The sequence below is a fragment of the Triturus cristatus genome, chromosome 3_2 (assembly GCF_964204655.1).
Source record: "Triturus cristatus chromosome 3_2, aTriCri1.1, whole genome shotgun sequence".
NCBI classification, from domain to species: domain Eukaryota; kingdom Metazoa; phylum Chordata; class Amphibia; order Caudata; family Salamandridae; genus Triturus; species Triturus cristatus.
Genome location: NC_140584.1, coordinates 855,252,697 through 855,273,114, shown reverse-complemented (window position 1 = coordinate 855,273,114; position 20,418 = coordinate 855,252,697). Strand labels below are relative to the sequence as shown.

Genomic DNA, 20,418 nt, shown 5'->3' with positions numbered 1-20,418 from the left:
ATAATTTCCACACTAGATCTAATAATTTCCAAAGAAGGCTGGCTCTTAGTGAATGAATCCATACCAGTCAACTGATCTGATCGTTTCCTTATTACCTTCCTCTTATGACTCTCATAACATGACAATGGGCCAACCAAAAAGAGTAATTACCTGGTTTAGAGATACCAGGAACATTGAAATCAGTATACATTGCAACACTACTGAGAAGGTAATAACTCTCATCAGCCCCATCACAGGCATCAATCACTTGACCTCCCACAGTCTTGAATGTATTTCTGATCTGTTTGATAATGTAGCTCCACTCCAAATCAATAAGAAACTACCTGAACCATCAGCCCCATGGTTCAACAAGCCCTTATATGAAGAAAGGAAAGCCTTTCAAACTCTAGAGGAGAAAATAGAGACAGTCGCCCTTCATCACTAACAACAAATGTCTCTGAAATGCAATGTCCCTGTACTAATGACATATCCTTAGTGAGAAATCTAACTACTTATCCTCTTGGACTCAACCAAGAGCCGAATGAAGCAAGTCTCTGATCTGGTCAAAACCACCAAAGGAGTTGGTGCCGGCCTGGAGAAGGGCTTTGCCGTGCTGTGCACAAGGGGCTAGCAGTATGGATGGGCTGAGTGATTGACAAAATTAATGAAGCTTGAGCCACTATGGACAGAGAAACGGCAGCAACTCTAATGAGGTGTGTAGACATATCCTCAAAGCAGTAAGTAGGGACATTGAAAGAGGGCCCCCAGGGGCTGCTCGGTTTTGGCTGAAGCACCGCAGGCAAGAAGAATACCCCATGGAAGGCGGCAGGACTGGTTTGCCCATGAAGTTGCACCCTCAATGTGAGGCTTTTGCCTGGGGAGCTGGAATGAAATGCGGCAGCCAGTAATTGCACACAGCACATATGTTTCTTCCCCAGAGGACTGAGGTAGGCTGCAAGCAGGCGAAATCCTTGCTTGGACAAAGCAAGGATCTGGAGTCTGACTGAGGGGACAGTAGAGCAGCCTGCTTAACACTGCAGGAGAGCAGCAGAGTAACGCCTACATATGAATGCCTTGGCAGGGATAAGACGCAGTGTGGCCTAGGAGAGGGGGCCTGGAAGTGAGACCACAGTTGGCAGAGGCATGGATTAATAGAAAGCCTACATACGGTCCCAGAGGTGGGGTGCAGTTCCTGAAATTCAGGCACTCGCACCTACCGCACGTGTAGAGCGCGAGGCACAGCTGCTCCCTTGGAAGGGTCGTAGGCCTGGTACTGAGCGGCTTTGAGTACGGAGAATAAACAGTGGAACCTAATCCCAGACGGTGCGCAAGGGGACCTGCTGCGCAATTAGACGACTCCAAGTGACAGGAGAAGAGGCTGGCACTGTCTGCGGTTGCTGTCGGGTACAGTGTCTGTGGCCACTACCTGTACACATTCCCCAGTTCAGGCCCTCAGGAAAAGGGGCTGGAGGAAAATATGGCGTGAGCACCTTTCGGACCAAACCTAGGGCACCACTGATATACTGGTGGCAATTCAGGGATTCAGGCAGGTGCTGGAAAAGAAAATAGATGTGATGTCCATTGACATTAATCATCTGCGCCATGATCTGCATAAGGTAGTTGACAGGGTGACCACTACTGAAGAAGATGTGGCAGCTCTCAAGATGGAAATCAGGGAACTTAAACCATGGTGGCAGGCCTCAAGTGCACTGAGACACAAGTGGAGAAACGGGTCAAAGATGCAGAGGGACACTACAGGCATAACATTCTATGCTTTATTGTTTTCCCGGAGAAGGTAGAGTGCCCATCTGCGGAACTTTTCATGGAGGAATAGATCACTAATTCACTCAAGCCTAAGTGTCTTTCAAAATTCTTTTCAATAGAGGGGGCCCAAAGAGTGCTGACGGCGGTGCTGCGCCCAGGGGCCCACCAAGAGCAACGATCACCTGCATGTTTAACTACAGGGATCAAGACATAATACTACAATATGTGCGCACCCACAGTCCTCCGAGATATGAAGACAAATGCATACAGGTCTTTCCGGATTACACAAGGAGAATACAGGACCTCCAAAATAATTTTTTATCTTTTAAAAAGCAGTTACGAGAGCACAACATAAATTACAGCCTGAAGTATCTGGCTAGGCTGCGTATCCAATATGATGGTAAAGTACACATCTATGACACGCCGGCGGGCTAATGGTTGGAGTTCCTGGGCATGAGCCAAGAAAAAGAATCAACAGTATGGTAGAAGCCGAAGGGCTTGAGGTCACGATGATCCCATCGCAACAAATCAACATCTGAAAAGGGACATGGCTCCTGAGTGTCGCTGCAGAAAGACCATATCCTGGTTGCCACAGCACACTGAGGGACACACTGGAGTCCTTCGGGACGCCTAACCCTTTTTCGCAATTGAGCTGCATCCGAGAGACAGAAAGTGATGGTGCTGAGGCGGAATGAGCGAAGGTCTGGATGTAGACCACATCTGGTGGGCACAGTAGAAGCGGTAACAATATAGACATGTATCAAAATGTATCAGTGAACATGATGGGACCCTGATATATTGTTATTACTGTTGACTATAAGTATATATACCAATATTTTTTTTTGTGCTACGTATAGCGGTGGTATCCCTTCTTGGCCGGGTGAGACCAGGGGAGGGACAGACGCAGATCACTGCGCTCCAGTTAGGGGTACACGACACGTGGAGGTGTTGGCCACCTGGATAGCATCTGCACGGCGTGCTGGTAGGCACATAAGTTGAGGGCGGGAAGAGTGGGCGACTGGGGCGGGGTTTGCGATCACCTGTGGCCATTTGTTGAGTCATCTGTGGTCTCCAGATTCTGCCCATTGGTGAGATACGGGAGGGATATTTGGGGGTACAGGTATCACACTTTGAGTTTTATTAAGGGGGTGCTTCCAACGCTGGTCGAGTTTTTGAAAAGTGTTATGGGCTACTTCAGATGAGGGTCCTATTGACAAATTGAGTAGATGGGGCTCAAGTATAAAACCTTAACTTGGAATGTGAGAGGGCTCCAAAATCCGGCCAAATGTAATAGAGTGTATGCCCATGTAAGGAGATATGGAGTAGAAGTGGCCTTCTTACAGGAGACCCATGTACGGGGGAATTGTATTAAGTATTTCAGGAAACCATGGAGAAGACAGATGTATGCTACAACGGACTCTGGGTGTGCCCAAGGGCCTTTGATATGGATTGCCACAGGTGTGCTGTTTCAGCACATGTGCATGTGGAAGGAACGGGAGGTGTGTTATAGTGAAAGGAATGTTAGACGCCCACGAACTGTGCCTTGTTAATGTGTATGCTCCTAACATTGAAGATGGTGCATTTTATGGAGAACTGCTAGCGGCAAATCAGGGTTCCCTGATGGCTGAGGTCCTTTTGGCAGGGGATCTGAACTGTGTCTTGATGGCCTGGTAGATAGAACATAATTGGAAAAGCACGGAAAAAAGGGCGACTGAGTGGGATGCCGTGAATGTGATACTAAGGGGGCTATGCCTGGCTACCACAGTAGGCATATGTCATACATTAGAGGGGGACTTAACGAGACAGGAGGCTGAGCTGGAGAGACTTCTTTCCACTGATCCAACATTGCAGGACATGTGGGTTAGACAGCACCAGAAGGTATGTGAGCTATTGGAGCAGCTGGAAAAACATGTACGTCATACCAGATGGAGACGCTGGTACAGGTAGGGGACAAATCTGGTTGTCTTCTGGCTAGGGTGACCAGAATTTTAAAGCGAAAAACCGGGACATTTCACAAAAATAGAAGAAGGACTATAATTTTACGTCAAGCGAGCGCACCGAATGACAGCGCTACTCAGAAGAGAATTACAAAACAGGCAGTAAGAACAGCTCCCACTCCTCCCCCAGTTGGTCCACACAGACCAATTAGGTTTTATACCACACCGAAATACAATGTGAATCCTCTGCTACCTGACACATGTAATGCATGCTCCGGTGCTAGAACAGGATCAGTTTGCTCTGCCCTTTTTTGAGATAGAACAAGCTTTTGACTTTGTGAGGTGGGACTACATATGGCAGGTCCTTAATAAGGTGGGCCTAGGACACAACTATATTCCCTGGATAAGGCTCCTGTATGACTGCCCAAGAGCGAGAGAACAAACAGGTAGATATGTCTTGGATTAAATCGTTTAACAGAGAGGCACCAGACAGGGATGCCCCCTGTCTCCATTAATATTTGCATTGGCTATGGAGCCACTAGCGTGTCGCCTTGGGGTTTAACACAGGCCCCCGCAGCCCCCACGGCGCGGGCCTCCATGCTTCAGGGGGCCCCTTCAGCACAGCAATCTGGCTGCAGAGCTCCTGATTGAGCCCAGAAGGGGCCCCTCCACATACCTTGCAGGGAGGCCCCCTCGAATTTCGTTACGCCAGTGCCTTCGGCAGACACTACAGATATGGGGAATACATGTGGGCAACTTAGACCATGTTGTCTCACTCTACGGCGATGACGTTATGATATATTTATGTATACCAGCTATTTCTGGCCCCATACTGCTTAACGTAATGAGGGAATTCTCTGAGTTATTGGGACTCTGAGTTAACAGCAATAAGTCGGCCCTCTTCCCCCTGGTACAGTTGAGGGGTCTAAAAATGGCACTCACGATGGCCACTAGCTGGGGGTGTTGCTGTTGCGCGTGGGGTCATGCCTGATGCGTTTCCTCACCTGATACGCCAGATTGGCTGGTTGTGGGGGAGAACGGTGAAGTGGGCAATAGATAGAGCACCCTATGTGGCTGAACTAGATATATGGATAGTGCGCCCTTTTGAGCAGATGTCCCATATAATGGCTATAGACGGATGGCAGGAGGGAGGATGTCTTATGCTGCTGGATTTATATCCAGCAGGTCGCTTTGTAACCCTAGTGGATGCAATGCAGACGTTCACACTGGAGGGAGGTCCATTTCTCCAGTACTCTAAAATAGCAGCCATGGCTAGACAGTTCTGACCTTCCTTCGCGGAGGCCCCTGACCCTCACAGACTTTGATGACCCTCCTTTCTATGGCGGGAAGATGTAAGTTAATTACACATATTTACTGTGCGCTCCGACCTGATGTGTGTTTGCCTCCACTTCGGGTGGAGACGGTCTGGCAGCGTAAGAGTGGAGAGATATTTGCGTCTATTGACTGGCCAAAGACATATGCAGCAGTACGGAGGGTCTCAGTTAGCACGCAGTACAAATTAAAACAACTTATTATGGTGCACATAACATATCTTTTACCTGAGAAACTACATCCCTCCAGATCTGCTGGCTGTCCATGATGTGGGCCAGTGTGGCAGATTTCCTGTATATGGTGTGGAGCTGCCCACTAATAATTATATACTGGGCTGGGATATTACGTCATCTATGTGAGGTGACAGGATGGGAGTTGATGCATACATACAATTAAGCAGTGTGTGCCTGGCCTGCTCCCTGATAGCAGGGGGAAGAGGGTTACTATGTTGGGAATCATTGTTGCTAAACAATGAATAGCGATCTGCTGGATCAGCCCTAGACTCCCTGCCAGACTAGAGGACTGGCACAGGGATTTGCTCGAGTGGGATGGAGCAGAGGAGGCACACAAACCCGCAGGGACGCAAGATTGGCAGACGATTTACTCTCCTGGGGGACTATGTTGCAAGTGGTGTTGGAGTCTCAGGGTAACACCCCAGTGAGGGAGACAGAGCAAGAGAGCAGGGAGGCAGCTGAGATGAGCAAAAGGAGTGGCTCGGTGTGACAGCCGGAACATTTCGGGTCTGGTTGACCCTGTTAATAGTGTTAGCATAGACCAATGGAAGAAAGTGAGGTGGGGGTATTGTTTGAAATACTGATAGCCAATACAAGATAATCCTGAGATTACTATATGTTTTACTTGGACCAAGAGCACGCCAAATGGAGTTGGAACTCTTACAGGACTATGTTTTAGAGCAGACTTACACGATCTAAAACTGAGTGCTCATGAACTGTGCATCTGAAAGACATTAGGGCTGGTTGTTTGTTATATAGTTTTAAATGTCAATAAAGAATTATTTTTTTTTACTTTCGAAACAGTACTGAAAGCCCTCCTCCATCATTGGTTATTTGTCACTGAAACTAATTCCTTAGCGGATTTTTTTGTAAAGTTAGAAAATCTGGTCCAACATTGCCCTTTTAAAACGTTTATGAACGGGGATGGAATTTGATTGCAGATCATTAAGAGCTGCCTGTCGCCAACTACATAGTGTAGGTCTCTCAAAGGTCTGCTCTCAGTAAATGAAATTCTTGTGGGGGCCAAAGCTGGTGAGCTGACTAATCACATATCAGTGCAACAAAGGAGAGCAAGAAAGAAGGAATACCAGGATAGACAAGGATATCAAGGTAGCAAAGATCAATCAAAACTGAAACATCACAGCATAAGATGTGGCATACAAGGTCTTTGTCCAACGTCACCCACCCTCAAAAGAAAAAAGTAAGTAGATCTAAGGTCATGCATTGACCAGGTCCATTGAGAAGTGAAGAGCTGCACATCACATGGGGGGTCATGCCAGTCACATTGAAGATTTGCCAAGTGTGGTTCAGGAAACAAGTATGGAACATTGTGCACTCAGGAGCAGTGGAAGTCAAAGCAGCTACAGAAGATTTATTAAAGAAATTACATCCTTGAAATCAGAACAAAAATACACCCGTAAAAAACGCAATAGGAGAGAAGCGAGAGGTAGCCACCAGTTGTACAAGAGAGGCGCAGAGACATGTCCCATACAACCCAAAGGCAGACAGCAAGAGACAACCCTCAATAATATCAACAACAGTCACTGCTCCCAGAAGAGAAAGAACACGTCTGCCAAGTCTGAGTGAAAGCCACGAACTCCAAGCACCACATGGTGCAAAAAGCATATGAACTTAGTCGAGGTTTGAGAGCCAAAAAGGCACCTAAAGACTCCAACATTCCAAAATATTCCATTGAATTAACAGAGTCCTCATCTGAAGATATTTCAGACTCAGAGACCGTGTCATCAGACATAATCTGCAGTATTAAGGCAGTCATCAGTCACATCAAAGTCAGGAAAACATCCCTGAAGACAAATGCCAAGGTCAAGAAAACATCCATGCGACAATCATCAGTAAGTGCATCTGACTCCGTTGATTTACTCGATTCTAAGAGCAGCACACCCCGTGTGATTGCTCCACACAACCATCAGATAAAGTCCTCAAAGCACCACCAGATACAGGCCTCAACGCACCACGTCAGCTGAAGCAACACAAAAATATGACCATCGTGCCACCCCCAGCAACAGGAGCAGCTTGACTAAGTCAATGAGCCAGCTTCACTAAGTCAATGAGCCACAAGCTTGAAGGACCAGATGTATGCAAACACACCAAATGATTTTCTTGTTGTATCATCTTACTTAAGGGAAAGGTGTCATGTCAAAGATGTGTCATAGTTCTCTAAGTAGGGAAGGGAGATGTCATGTTGTGATGAAGACACTAGAACCTTGCAAGACCTGATTCCTCTCGGACACTAGACATCACTTCCTGTCCCAGCAACCGAACGGGAAGTGTGAAGTGGGATCAAGGCAGGGGCCATTCGACATATGGCTTCATAGGGACATGGGTGGAGGTGAGCACCCACACTAGCAGAGAACAGGGTTTCCTTAATCAAAACACACAGTATGCTACTTTCAAGAGACATGTGCTCTTAACTAAATTGAACTAGATGGGTACACTGCATACTCTGTACAAGCCATTAAAGGAGGCAAAGGCATACTAAAGGAAGGCTAACTGCCTCCATGCACCAATGCAGGAAAGTACTAAGATCCATAATAACAACACTCAACATCTAAGGATCAGTAACAACTCATGGGACATAAACTTATACAACATCTATCTCTCACCTGGGAATCTGAACAAATTTTTGATAACTCTAAACATATTAGGCAATTGAATAAATATCGTCCGAAATGGAAACTCAGATCATTCACCTAGCAAAAAGAAAATGGCAGCCCCTATATCATACTTGTGTGTGAAGACTTTACTACAAACTGGACGTGGACCTAGATGTGCGTACGGCGGAGGTTAGGAGATGCCTACCCAAATATCGAATTAACTCTCTAGAGTCCACCAGACAAGGTGGGAAAAATAATGCCTTCTTGATGTCTAACAACTTTAGTTCCTTAGCGGTGGTACACACTCGGACTCCTCAGAACAGCCTACCTTTAGATCGAGCAACTGAAATACCCTAATTGATTACATTTTCATCAAATCAGAGTACTGGCATCTGGTTGCTGCCATGACAGTCACAAAAGGTAACTCAATAATAGCAATTTTTTATCCTTCTTCTCCCATATGCTTGACAGAAAAGTATCCTGCCTATTGGACTCTGAAAATGTGTTCGTAAAACCGAATAGGAAAAATATTTCCTGGAACAATCCTTCCCAAAAAAAGCTTTGTGGAAAAGCGGCAAGTAACCAATTATCACAAGCATATGAGGAATTACTAGACCTAAGGGTGACTCCAAATTTAGAAGTCATCCAGAAACTAGAATTATTGTAATTTTTAACATGCACTACGGGCGAACACTTAACCACGAAAATCAAAACTGAATGGTTTGATTTTGAATGTGCGAAATTGAAGCAGGCCCTAGCAACTGCACTAAAAATAGGTACCGCTCAGAAGATCAGGAAGCACATTTACAATCATTGTGGCAGGAATACAAACATCTCGTCAAAGACAAGAACAAATATCTTGACATAACAGTTTTGGCGATCCTTGAACAGACAATAAAAGATAAAAATAACAGGAGCTTTTAGGAACTGGTCAGTTGAGGTTGTGAGGGTCAAGCACGAAATCTGGAAACAGCTATCACCCCTACTGCATAGGATAAGCACTTTGCAGCGATTTACGAAATCACACACCCAACAGTCTGATGTGCCTCAAGGCACCCCTGTCTAAACCTTACTGAAAGAGTTGCTTATCCACCAAGATTGGGAGTCATATTGGCGCCCATAGAAAAATCCAGCAAACCCCACTTTGAGTTTACAGAAGTGGAAACCCAAGTGGCCATCCCTAGCCAAAAGCTGAAGAAATCTTTTGGCCCAGATAGAGTGCCAAGTGATGCATACTGTGATGATTTTCCAAAAAGGGCACTGGTTCCAACAACGGTGCTCAGTGTAGCCTGGGACTCTAAGGCGGTGTCTGTATCGGGAAAAACTGCAATCATTGTTCCCCTCCACAAAAAAAGGTGTCTTGCAATTATCTGGAAAATTATCTACAAGTTTCTTTATTAGATGGAGCCGGCAAGATCTATAGGAAACTATTACTCACCAGACTGGAAGCTTAGGCTAAAGAGAGCATAAAAGAAGAAGAACATGACAGTGGAACCTTCCAAATAACAGCACCTAGCCTGTTTTTATACTCCTTGCGTAAAGTCCCTTATATTTAATGGGATCTGTGTGCACGCTACATAGTACCCACCATCACAGTACTTGTTCCAACAAGAACTTAACAATTCAAAACCAAAGCTTAGGTGCACCACTCAAAGAAACTTGTACCAAAAACAGATCATTTTAACGTTCATGTCCAAGAAAGAAAGTTCTTATGTTTATTCTTTTATTCTTTCTCTTTTATTATTCGTATTCATATCACGTTGCTGAGATGCAGTATTCAATACACAGAACAGCCGACGCGTTTCGTCCCCTTGTGGGACTTCTTCAGGGCTATCCGCAAAATAAACGAATCTTGAGCGTTCTCCCTGCCGGTTCCAATTCCGTCTCGGCTTATGTATAGTTCCCTCTTCCTCACGTCACAGTTAATAACCTTGATAAGTTGACGAATCTCTACTGAGTGTCTCAGTTTCGAGACGCCTTCTTCCTTTTCAATGAATCCCTCTTAATAGTAAGTTTCCCGATCCAGTAAGTACCGCAACTCTCGGATTCTTAGCGAGTACACTTTCATCCTATTCCATCTTTGCGAGCAAGCATGCCCGGAAGTGTAGGCTAAAGAGAATACGAATGCATAGTCTTTACAAGCTGGCTTTAGAAAAGCCCACGGCACAGTCGATCAAGCGATGAGACTGCATAATATATGCATGAAATAAGCATGCATAAAGAACACACCCTTATTTGTGACTTGCATTGAACTTAAAATTGCTTTTGACTTGGTCGATAGATCCATCCTATGGCTGACTTCGCATGACCTTGGCTTACCAGATAAGTTTGTGATTGCTTGAAAACAACTGAATCACGGTAAAAAATCTGCAGTCAAATATGGCCCCAAAGGGGAACACAAAGTCCAGTTTTGAAATAAATGTTGGTGTAAGAGATGGATGTGTCATTGCGCCGTTTTATTTAATCTTTTTATCAATTATGTCGACTTGAGCTTTTTAATTTTGAATGTGGATTTTCTATTTATCGGGGGCGGTAAAATATTGATTCTGTTATTTGCCGATGACACTGACCTTCTGTCCTGCACTGAGTTATCAATGCACTAGCTGCTTAAAATATTCAAGAATTATTGTATATAAATGGAAACTTACAATTCATACATTAAAAACTAACGTCTTGATCCTAAATCCATAGCGAAACCTGAAGAACACATCCATAATCTATGACAAGGCCCGAAGCAGAGTCGATCATTACCACTATCTAGATGTAAGGTTCGACCAGAAGCTGTTGTGACTAAGTAGTTAATATAAAGCAAATTAACCTTGAGCCAGTAAGACAATTTGGCCCTAAGATTCTCCAATAAATGCAGATGCAGACTAATTGTTCCTGCCTTACAAGTCTATCAAAAGAATGTTGTGGCCACAAGTACATATGGGGCAGTACTCTGGGGTGCAAAAAGACGACTGGCCTAATGAAGGCTGAAAACAGATTTTTACGTAGCCTACTTTGTTTACAACCTGGGACTCCATGACTGAGCTTAGGATGGGCTTGGGCTTAAAGACTATCAAACCATCCTAGCACTTAAACCACTCCTATGCTGGGTATGAATTTGGACAAACCCAGAACAACCCATGAGTGAAATTTGGACGCTCAGTAGTTTGAAAAAGCTGCTCTTGTTCAGTCACATTGCAAGTACTCTATCGGCTTTAGGCTATGCTGAATTCTGGACTAATCCCAAGATGATGACTCCCTCAAGTATGTAACTAATCAAGGGCAAATATTGGACCAGCATGAAAGAAAAGCAGGGGGTGAGCTAATGAATCACTTACTGAATTCCAAAACTGAAAAGGTTGCTGTATGTAAGGTTTAGGCTAGGTACATTGCCGGTCAACACCTTTCCTAGAAATTGGACCAAGACAGCTGTGGGCTCAGCCCCCTGTAATTGCAATCAAAGTGGAGACAAAACTATATTGCACGTTATGCTACTTTGCACTAAGTCCCTGCAAGCAAGGAGACTGTATTTACAACCTCTTTTTTATCAGATACAATACAAAAGACAGCATAGCTGCTCTACCCTTATGCCTCCAAGCTAACTCAGATACATTTTTCATCCCGGTCGCTTCTCATGTTTGTGCTGCCTGGAAAGTTACCAGAATTAACTCTCTCGATGAGCATCATTCTATATGAACCCGGGGTCCCCTGTTCAGTATTGATTAACCCAACAGTAAAATTATGGAGAATCACCTCTCTTGATGAACACCCTCCTATATAAACCTAGGGCCTCCTGTTTTAGGTCACAGGAGTTCTATATTGCTCTCTTAGCTAGTATCCCACTTTTAACAGAGTGAGTCGAACAAGCAGCCCAAGCATTGAAGAGCTCACATATTTAGCTGAAGAGGGCTAATATTTATAATATATTTTAGAAGTAGATAAATTGCACTTTTATCAGTTTATTTTATTACTATATTGGTAAATGAAATAGGAGGAATTTGACACTCCAGCTGAGTAGCCTCTAAAGGTCATCACTTATAAATTCCGATAGAAGGACTTTACATTTGTGAATTTGCACATCACACCATCCACCAGTAGTTCAGAGAACATGAACGAGGAGTTCCTTCCCCTGAAACTAAACTCCATCATGCCTTACGTGATCAATATTTCCAAAGCATTTTAACATATGATAGAAGCTCATCATAATAACTTACTTGCAGTGAAGCCTTTATTAACATGTGTATTTGATGTCAGTTCATTCATTCTGGTGCTCAGCCCGCATAATTTTAAATGGAATGATTTATTGCCTTCTTTCACAAACCCGCTCTTATCTGTCTGCTTATGGATTGCATATTTGCACAGAGGAAAAGATGCAACTCTCTTCCCTTTTTAAACGTACTACATTCCATTCTATGTTAGTTTAATATTTTGGTTAGTGCAGCTGGCCAACTGATATAAAAGTTAAATTGCCATAGTAAGCCAATAGCTGGGCCGAGACAGCAATAATTTAGACTGCTTGAAAGACCGAGCACGTACCTCAAGATGATCTGATAAAACACATATGGTCGGCTGAAATTTTAAATGTTTCATCAATTATGCGTTATTGCAAGGCCTGCAATTATCTGTCTGTATAAGAACTCCCTAGTGCATAAGAGCTGCCGATTTATGTGAGGAAGATATAGAAAGCGATACCAAAGGGGATGATGGACGGAGCGTTTGAGCAAATCAAACACTCACCTCCAGTCAACTGATCTGGGTTTAATCCATCATCATTCTTTAGCTCACTCCACCACCCCAGTTCAGACATGGCCATATGCAAATCAGTCTGACCCTGTGCCTCATGGGAACAGTCCAGCCCGAACTGCCAAGCCATGTCTTCCCTGGACCGGAAACAAGCATCTTGGGACCAGTTTCGGGTTCATAACCCTCATCAGCCAGGCTATCTTGAATCCAGTGGCAAAGTGAGCAAGGGAGCCACGTCTGGGCATACCCTGCCAACTTAGAGCGAACAAAGCTATACCAAAGGGGATGATGAACGGAGCGTTTGAGCAAATCAAACACTCACCTCCAGTCAACTGATCTGGGTTTAATCCATCATCATTCTTTAGCTCACTCCCCCACCCCAGTTCAAATCAGTCTGACCCTGTGCCTCATGGGAACAGTCCAGCCCGAAGTGCCAAGCCTTGTCTTCCCTGGACCGGAAACAAGGGTGAATGTATGACATTGTTCTGCATTCTGTCCATCAACTGTTGTTTTTGCATTTGTCACCCCAAGTGGGCCGGGTATGCTCAGACGTGAGTCCCGTGCTCTCCATGCCACTGGAATCAAGCTATCCTGGCTGAAGAGGGGTGAAACCCCGAAACCGGTCCTAGGATGCTTGGTTCCAGTCCAGGGAGGATCTGGCTTGGCAGTTCGGGCTGGACTGTTCCCATGAGGCACAGGGTCAAGACTGATTTGCATATGGCTGAGTTCAAACTGGATGGAGCAAAAAAACGATGGATTTAGGCCCAGATCTCTGTACTGGGGTGAATGTATGACATTGTTCTGCATTCTGTCCATCAACTGTTGTCTTTGCAGGAAGATATAGAACTCATTTCTATCTAATGTTTTTTATGTTACCTCTGGGCTAGCCCAATATTCTGGTTAGTGTTGCTGTGTATCCGATATAAGCTCTAAAATGCCAAAGTAATCTGCTAGCCTGGTGGTAAATGAAATATTGTAGACCGTCGTGTAATGGTCCCAGGCCGGGTAGCGGTGCAGCTTACCCACGACCTGGACGTACGCCTTGGTGATGGCGTATGACGCCATGCGCCGATATAAAATACAGAGGCGTGGCCCCACATCGGCAGTCAGGACCATGCTACCGAACGAAACACCCGCATAGCGTGGTTATTTCAGCAGCTGCAGTGCGCACATGCCACCCACGCTGCAGCTCCTTTTCTGGCGACGACGGCGGTAACGAGCTCACGCCGCATCATTGCCCAGCTCCAGTGCTCCACAACAGTGAGTAGCCTGTGCCTCGAGTGAAGGCCCTGCAGCCCCTTGAACAGCCAGCCTGCTCACACTAGTAAAGGCCCTGCAGCCACTTACAGAGTCAGCCTGTTGCCGCTAAGGAAGGCCCTGCAGCCACATAAAGAGCCAGCCTGCTGCCACTAATAAAGGCCCTGCAGCCACATAAAGAGCCAGCCTGCTGCCCCTAGTGGTGGCCCTGCAACCCAAATAAGAGCCAGTGCTCGGGCCAGTGATTAGCCCTCAGCACACCAGTCTGTACTCATGCGCGTGTGAGGCCCTCAGCGCCCCCTGGTGGATGTCGACGTCGGGGCCAAGCAGAGTAACCACGGTACACCGTGCCAAGGTCCAACTGCATCACAGCCAACCTCGGCCAGGCGGCTGCCACTCCAGTCCGGTAGAGAGGCAGTGCACGTGCCGGGAGGTGCTCCCACAGCTGCGTCAGGATGACAACAATCCCGGCCATCGAGCCCTTTGTGGTGGACGGTGCCCCCTCCTCCCTCGCCCCAAAATGGAGGAACTGGACCGAACGTCTCCAATTCTCTTTTGAAGGGGCAGGAATAGCCTACGGCAGGCGCAGAGCACTGCTCCTCCACCTAGGAAGCAAAGACATACATCGCATCTACAAAACGCTGGTAGAGGCCACCTCCAAAACGTATGCGACACTGCTCAACACTCTGAATGCACACTTCGAGCCTATGGCGAACAGAGACTACGAGAGATTTATCTTTAGTCAGGCCAAACAGGAAGTGGAGTCGTTGTTAGACGCGTTCCACGGGCGTTTGAAATAGCAGGCCAGCATGTGCGGCTTACAGGACGAACAAGAGCAAATCAGAGCCCAGATAATACAAGGCTGTTACTCCTCGAAACTCAGAGAGAACATCCTCCAAGAATCCGGCAAACCCTTGGGAGACATCCTCACCATGGGACGGTCTAAAGAACTAGCAAAGGTCAGAGCTACATATTGAGGCCGCTCTCCACTGTCCCATGAAGACGGAGCAGGTGAACGTCGTGAAGGCCACGCTGCGCCAACACCCAGGCAAGTGTCCACCAGACAGGAAAAAAGAATGCGGCTATTGTGGAGGCACGCCTCACCGCATGCAGGCCTGCCAGGCGAGAGGGAAGAAGTGCTCAGCCTACGGCAGGATGAACCATTTCGCGACCGTGTGTAGGTCATCGAAGCCCCAGAGAGAGACGTCCCAGACCGTAGAAGAAACGCAAGACAGCGAAGACATAGATGACGACACAGGAGATTACCCCGTCCATTACGTATTCGCAGTGAATCAACCGCTGCAGAAAAGATGCAGGTTACCAAAGTGCCAGGTCCAGATTCACCACCAAGACGTGGAGGCCACCATAGACACGGGGGCCTCAATCGAACTGATGGCCGCCAACGTGTAAAACCATTTGAGTCCACGCCCACCATTGCACGAAGCAAAAATGTGTGTATTCGCCTATGGGCAGAAGACACCCATCCCATCCCACTCCTGGGATGTTTCAAAACCGAAGTTCCGCATCAGGATCTAAGGGTCCCCACCAAAGTGTACATCACAGATGAAGGGAGTTGAATGCTGGTAAGTGGCCAGACAGCAGAAGAACTGAGGCTGATCTCCTTTGCTCTCGCTGTCCAGGAAGAGGAACTAGCGACCAATATGGAGGAGTTTGATGACATTTTAAAGGAATCGGGTGCCTCAAAGGGAAAGAAGTCTCACTCGACATCGACCAGTCTGTTCAACCGGTGGTGCTGAGGCACAGACGCGTAGCGTTCCACCTACGGCAGAAGGTCGAAGATGAACTGGAGGCACTGGAACGGTAGGGGATCATAGAAAAGGTCAGCGGGCCCACTCCATGGGTGTCCCCGATCGTAGTGGCGAGAAAACCAAAACAGCCAGGGCAGGTCCGCATCAGCATTGACATGCGCCTCCCGAACGTAGCTATAAAACGGGAACGTCACATCACCCCCACCATAGATGAGATTCTGGGGGAGCTGGACGGTGCAGTGTGGTTCTCGAAGATGGACCTGCGTTCCGAATATCACCAACTGCCCCTACATCCGGATTCCCGATACGTCGCCACATTCTCGACACACGTAGGCCTCAGACGATACAAGCGTCTCACCTTTGGGATTTCAAGTGCCACCGAGGTGTTTCAGGACACCATTAGGGAAGTCCTCAGCGGGCTCCCTAGAGTCCTGAATGTGAGTGACAACCTGCTGGTATACGCCACGTCCCTAGATGATCTTCACAGAAGGCTTTGCAGTGTCCTCCAGCGGATCCAAGAGTCCGGCCTCACACTGCACAAGGAAAAATGTCAATTCTTGAAGAAGAAAATCAGCTTCTTTGGCTACACGTACTCAGACAAAGCAGTGGCCCAAGACCCTGACAAGGTGCAAGACATCCAGGAAGCCACAGCACCCTCCAACATCTCGGAAGTGCGAAGTTTCCTAGGGATGGTAAACTTCTGTCGACGTTTCATCCCAGATCTGACCAACATCATGAAGCACCTCAGGGAGCTGACGAAATCCGCTACCACGTGGCAGTGGGGCCCCGACCAAGAATAAGCCTTCAAGGACACCAAAGCAGCACCCTGGGCGGATATCACGCTGTCGTACTTTTAACCGGCCCAGCCTACCAACATTGCCGTTGACACCAGCAACAACGGGCTTGGGGCAGTGCTCACGCAACAACAACGCAATGAAGACTGGGCTCTGATTGCCTACGCAAGCTGCTCCCTGACGGAAACCGAGCAGCGCTACTCTCAGATTGAAAGGGAGGCGATCGCCATCCACTGGGCATGTCGGCATTTCCACATTTACATGTATGGCCACCCATTTACAGTTACCACTGACCACAAGCACCTCATACCCCTCTTTCAAGGATCAGTGTCAAAGCCCCCCCCGAGGATAGAGAAATGGATCCTCCAGCTGCAAGGATATGATTCCTGGGTCGAGTACAAACCTGGTTCGTCCAACCCGGCAGACTATCTTTCGAGGCATCTGAGGGCTGCGACCAAAGCAAAGGAAGAAGATGCCGAGGACACCAAAGAATACGTCCGTTTCATAGCAGAACAGTCCGATGAGTCTCGAAGCGATAGTGGAAGCCCATCCAGAATGACGAGTGTCTGCAGCTAGCCATCACCGCAGTCCAAACAAATGACTGGCGCCCCGTCCAAACCACGATGACCCGGAGAACACCACAAGCAAAGACCACGCTGGAGTCGATCATGAGAATCAAAGAAGAACTCTCCGTCGACAGTAGGGGGGTGCCTGCTGAGAGGTCCGCGGCTATTGATCCCTTCAAGCCTTGCCCAGCGGGGCGGTGGATCACGCACATCGAGGGCACCAAGGTGTGGTGAAGACAAAAGGTCGGCTGAGAGCGAAAGTGTGGTTCCCAGGGAAGGACACAATGGTAGAGCAGGCAGTCAGAACATGCCAATGGTGCCAGGTGTCAGGCCAACCTGATAGACCTCACCCCGTCATCACAAAGACAACCCCCGACGACCATGAGGGTGCGTCAGCATGGACTTTGGGCATCTACCAGACGGGCGCTATACCCTCGTGGTCATAGATGACTACACGAAATACCCCGAAATAGAAATTATTAGAGGCCAAACGGCCACAGAGATGATCACCAAAGTGGAAAAGATCATTGCTACCCACGGGATCTTTGAGGTGGTGAAGACTGACAACGGCCCACCTTTTTAGGGACAAGATTTTGTCGACTATCTCAAATCTTGGGGCATACATCATCGGAAACCGCGTGGTCCCAAGCAAACGGGGAAGTAGAGAGGTTCATGCGCACCCTCAACAAGGTCATTCGCATTGCGCATGCCGAAGAAGCACCTCTGGAAAGAGCCATCTACAGCTTCCTGCAGGAGTACAGGTTGACGCCCCATCTAGCGACAGAAAGGGCACCGGGACCTGCAAGTATGGGTCGAGTGCTGTCAGACACTATTCCCCATCACCCGAGCTGGGCCCCTTCCCCGATTGACAGTACGATGGTCCTAGCCAAAAGGACCAATACCAACGAAAAATCCAGTGCCAACCGAAGAGCGAGAGCATCGACCATCCGGGAGAGGAACATGGTCTACGTCAAAGACAGACATCCAGGGTTGTAAGTTCCGCCTCCCGCTCGAGCAGCATCCATGGACAGTAACATGCCAGACAGGCACGATGGTAACAGCCCAGAGACGAACGGAAGAACTCACATGGAATGTATCATTCTTCAAAAAGGTCCACACCGGAACTCCCAACATTCCCATCTTGGACAGTATGGATGCTGGCGCAAGTCAGAGAATGGCTGAAGAGGGGGAGGCAAGAGAACCAACCCCGCGGATTACTCAGATGTGGCTGGCAGAGGACCGCCATCACCGCTTGGAGCAACTGAAGAAGTGCCGTCCAGCTCCCCACTGAGGTCCCCTGCAGACATGGCATCACAGGAAGTCGCCCCGTCCAGGTCCTCATCCAGGGGAGAGCGTTCCAGATACTGCCTATGGAGCAATCCAGCTCCCTCCTCCCGTCTTGCGGGATTCATGGTGTGAAGAACCAAGGACCTGTACCTGGGTTGGTGAGCTGGGAGCAGACGCCACGGCCGGAACTGGTAACAGATTGAATGTTAATGTTGTATTTCTGTTTTATTAAAGGTTAGAAGGAATGTAATGTTCCCAGGTGGGGTAGCGGTGCAGCTTACCCACGACCTGGACCTACGCTTTGGTGCTGGCGTATGACGCCATGCGCTGATATAAAATAAAGAGGCGTGGCCCCCCATCGTCAGTCGGGACCACACTACTGAAAGAAACACCTGCGTAGCGTGGTTATTTCAGCAGCTGCAGCGCGCACGCGACCTCCCACGCTGCAGCCCTTTACACGTCAAATGATTCAGTACGTACTACAAGTTGACTTGATAAATGTATAAGATAGATTATAATTTTAAATGTTGTGTTATGTTTTATTGCATGGCTTACATTTGAAAACTGAAACAATAAAGGTTCGGGAGCAGGGAACATGTCAAAGCGAGGGCACGTATAATAATAATAATACTGGAGCTAATAAAAGCACGACAGCTACCCCAGACAGGGGTGTCCCAGCACTGAAGCAGCAGGTAAATTACGTCCAGAGGAGTAATGGTCATAAATACCCTGAAGAGCCACGTCTTCAAGGCCTTTCTAAAACAGGTTTGTGTATTAATATTCCAAATGCAGCAACGGCGGGCCCTTCTTGCCGCACCTCACATCAGTTCCAAAGACAAAATAGTAATAGTTGTCGTGCAATCAACCCCATACGCCAGCCGCTGAGTGGCGCTACTGTGCTCCAGATCAGTAAAACATAAATAAATGAAAGAGGGGGTGCACGAATGAGATAGTCCAAGAAGCCAAGCGTTGTAACTAAATGTCCTCTTTAATTCAAAATAGATTTGGGTTGATAAAAAGATGGTCAGCCAACGCGTTTCATTCCCTCAAGGGGAACTTCATCAGGGCTTTGATCAATGTATTCGTTCTTGAAAATAAAGCAAGTCTTGAAAGGTTGACCAAGTGCAGTGTATTTCACATGCACTTCAATATTCGGCAGTAGCCTCAGCAGGGTTCCCAACTCTGCTGAGGCTACTGCCGAATATTGAAGTGCATGTGAAATACACTGCACTTCGTCAACCTTTCAAGACTTGCTTTATTTTCAAGAACGAATACATTGATCAAAGCCCTGATGAAGTTCCCCTTGAGGGAATGAAACGCATTGGCTGACCATCTTTTTATCAACCCAAATCTATTTTGAATTAAAGAGGACATTTAGTTACAACACTTGGCTTCTTGGACTATCTCATTTGTGCACCCCCTCTTTCATTTGTTCAGGTTTGTGTATTAGCCTGCTGCAGGGAACCTGGTGGGGCATTCCACAGCTCTGCCGCCCAGACGTGTTTTCGCGAAGCGTGGGGTGCGCAGCAAATTATGAGAGTTGGGTCGCAGCACACGGTTTTGCTTATAGAGACACAGTCTTTCCTTCAGATAACCAGGGCATTTTCCGTTAAGGGCCCGGTAGGCCAGCGTCATGGCCTTAAATTTAATTATTTTCTCCACTGGGAGCCAGTGGAGCTTCTGTAGATGCGGAGAGACATGGTGTCAGAAATGAATACGCCGAAACAGTCTCGCAGCCGCATTCTGTATCATCTGATAAAGCTTAATTTAGTACTATAACGGTGTCCGGGTGATCTTTTACCCAGCACTCCGGACACTACATTTAGCTTACCTTATAATGCCAATAGTTCTGCATGAGTTAATTCACACACTTTACTCATTATCGCACCTGCGTGGCTTCTTTCAGCCACTTGTAGCGGCTCTAATGAAATTGACACTACATAGATTTTATAGTCATACAGGGTATTCAGCTGATCAACAGAGAAATCATGCTATGACGTTGTATCATCTTATACAAACAGCGCGTTAGGAGATGGAATTTTGATGACAATACCATCATAACTTTACTCTCTGTCTTTCCCTCAGCCAGTCTCACCATACTTGGAAAATGTATACTTTGAAATATTGTATACTGTACTGTTAGGCCAGGGTATC

The 20,418-nt window shown here is 47.1% G+C and overlaps 1 protein-coding gene across 2 annotated transcripts in view; it reads right to left on the bottom strand.

The window, feature by feature from the left end:
* Nucleotides 1–20,418, bottom strand: part of NEK8 (NIMA related kinase 8) — a 330,474-nt gene that overhangs the window by 309,766 nt on the left and 290 nt on the right. The window lies entirely within an intron of this gene.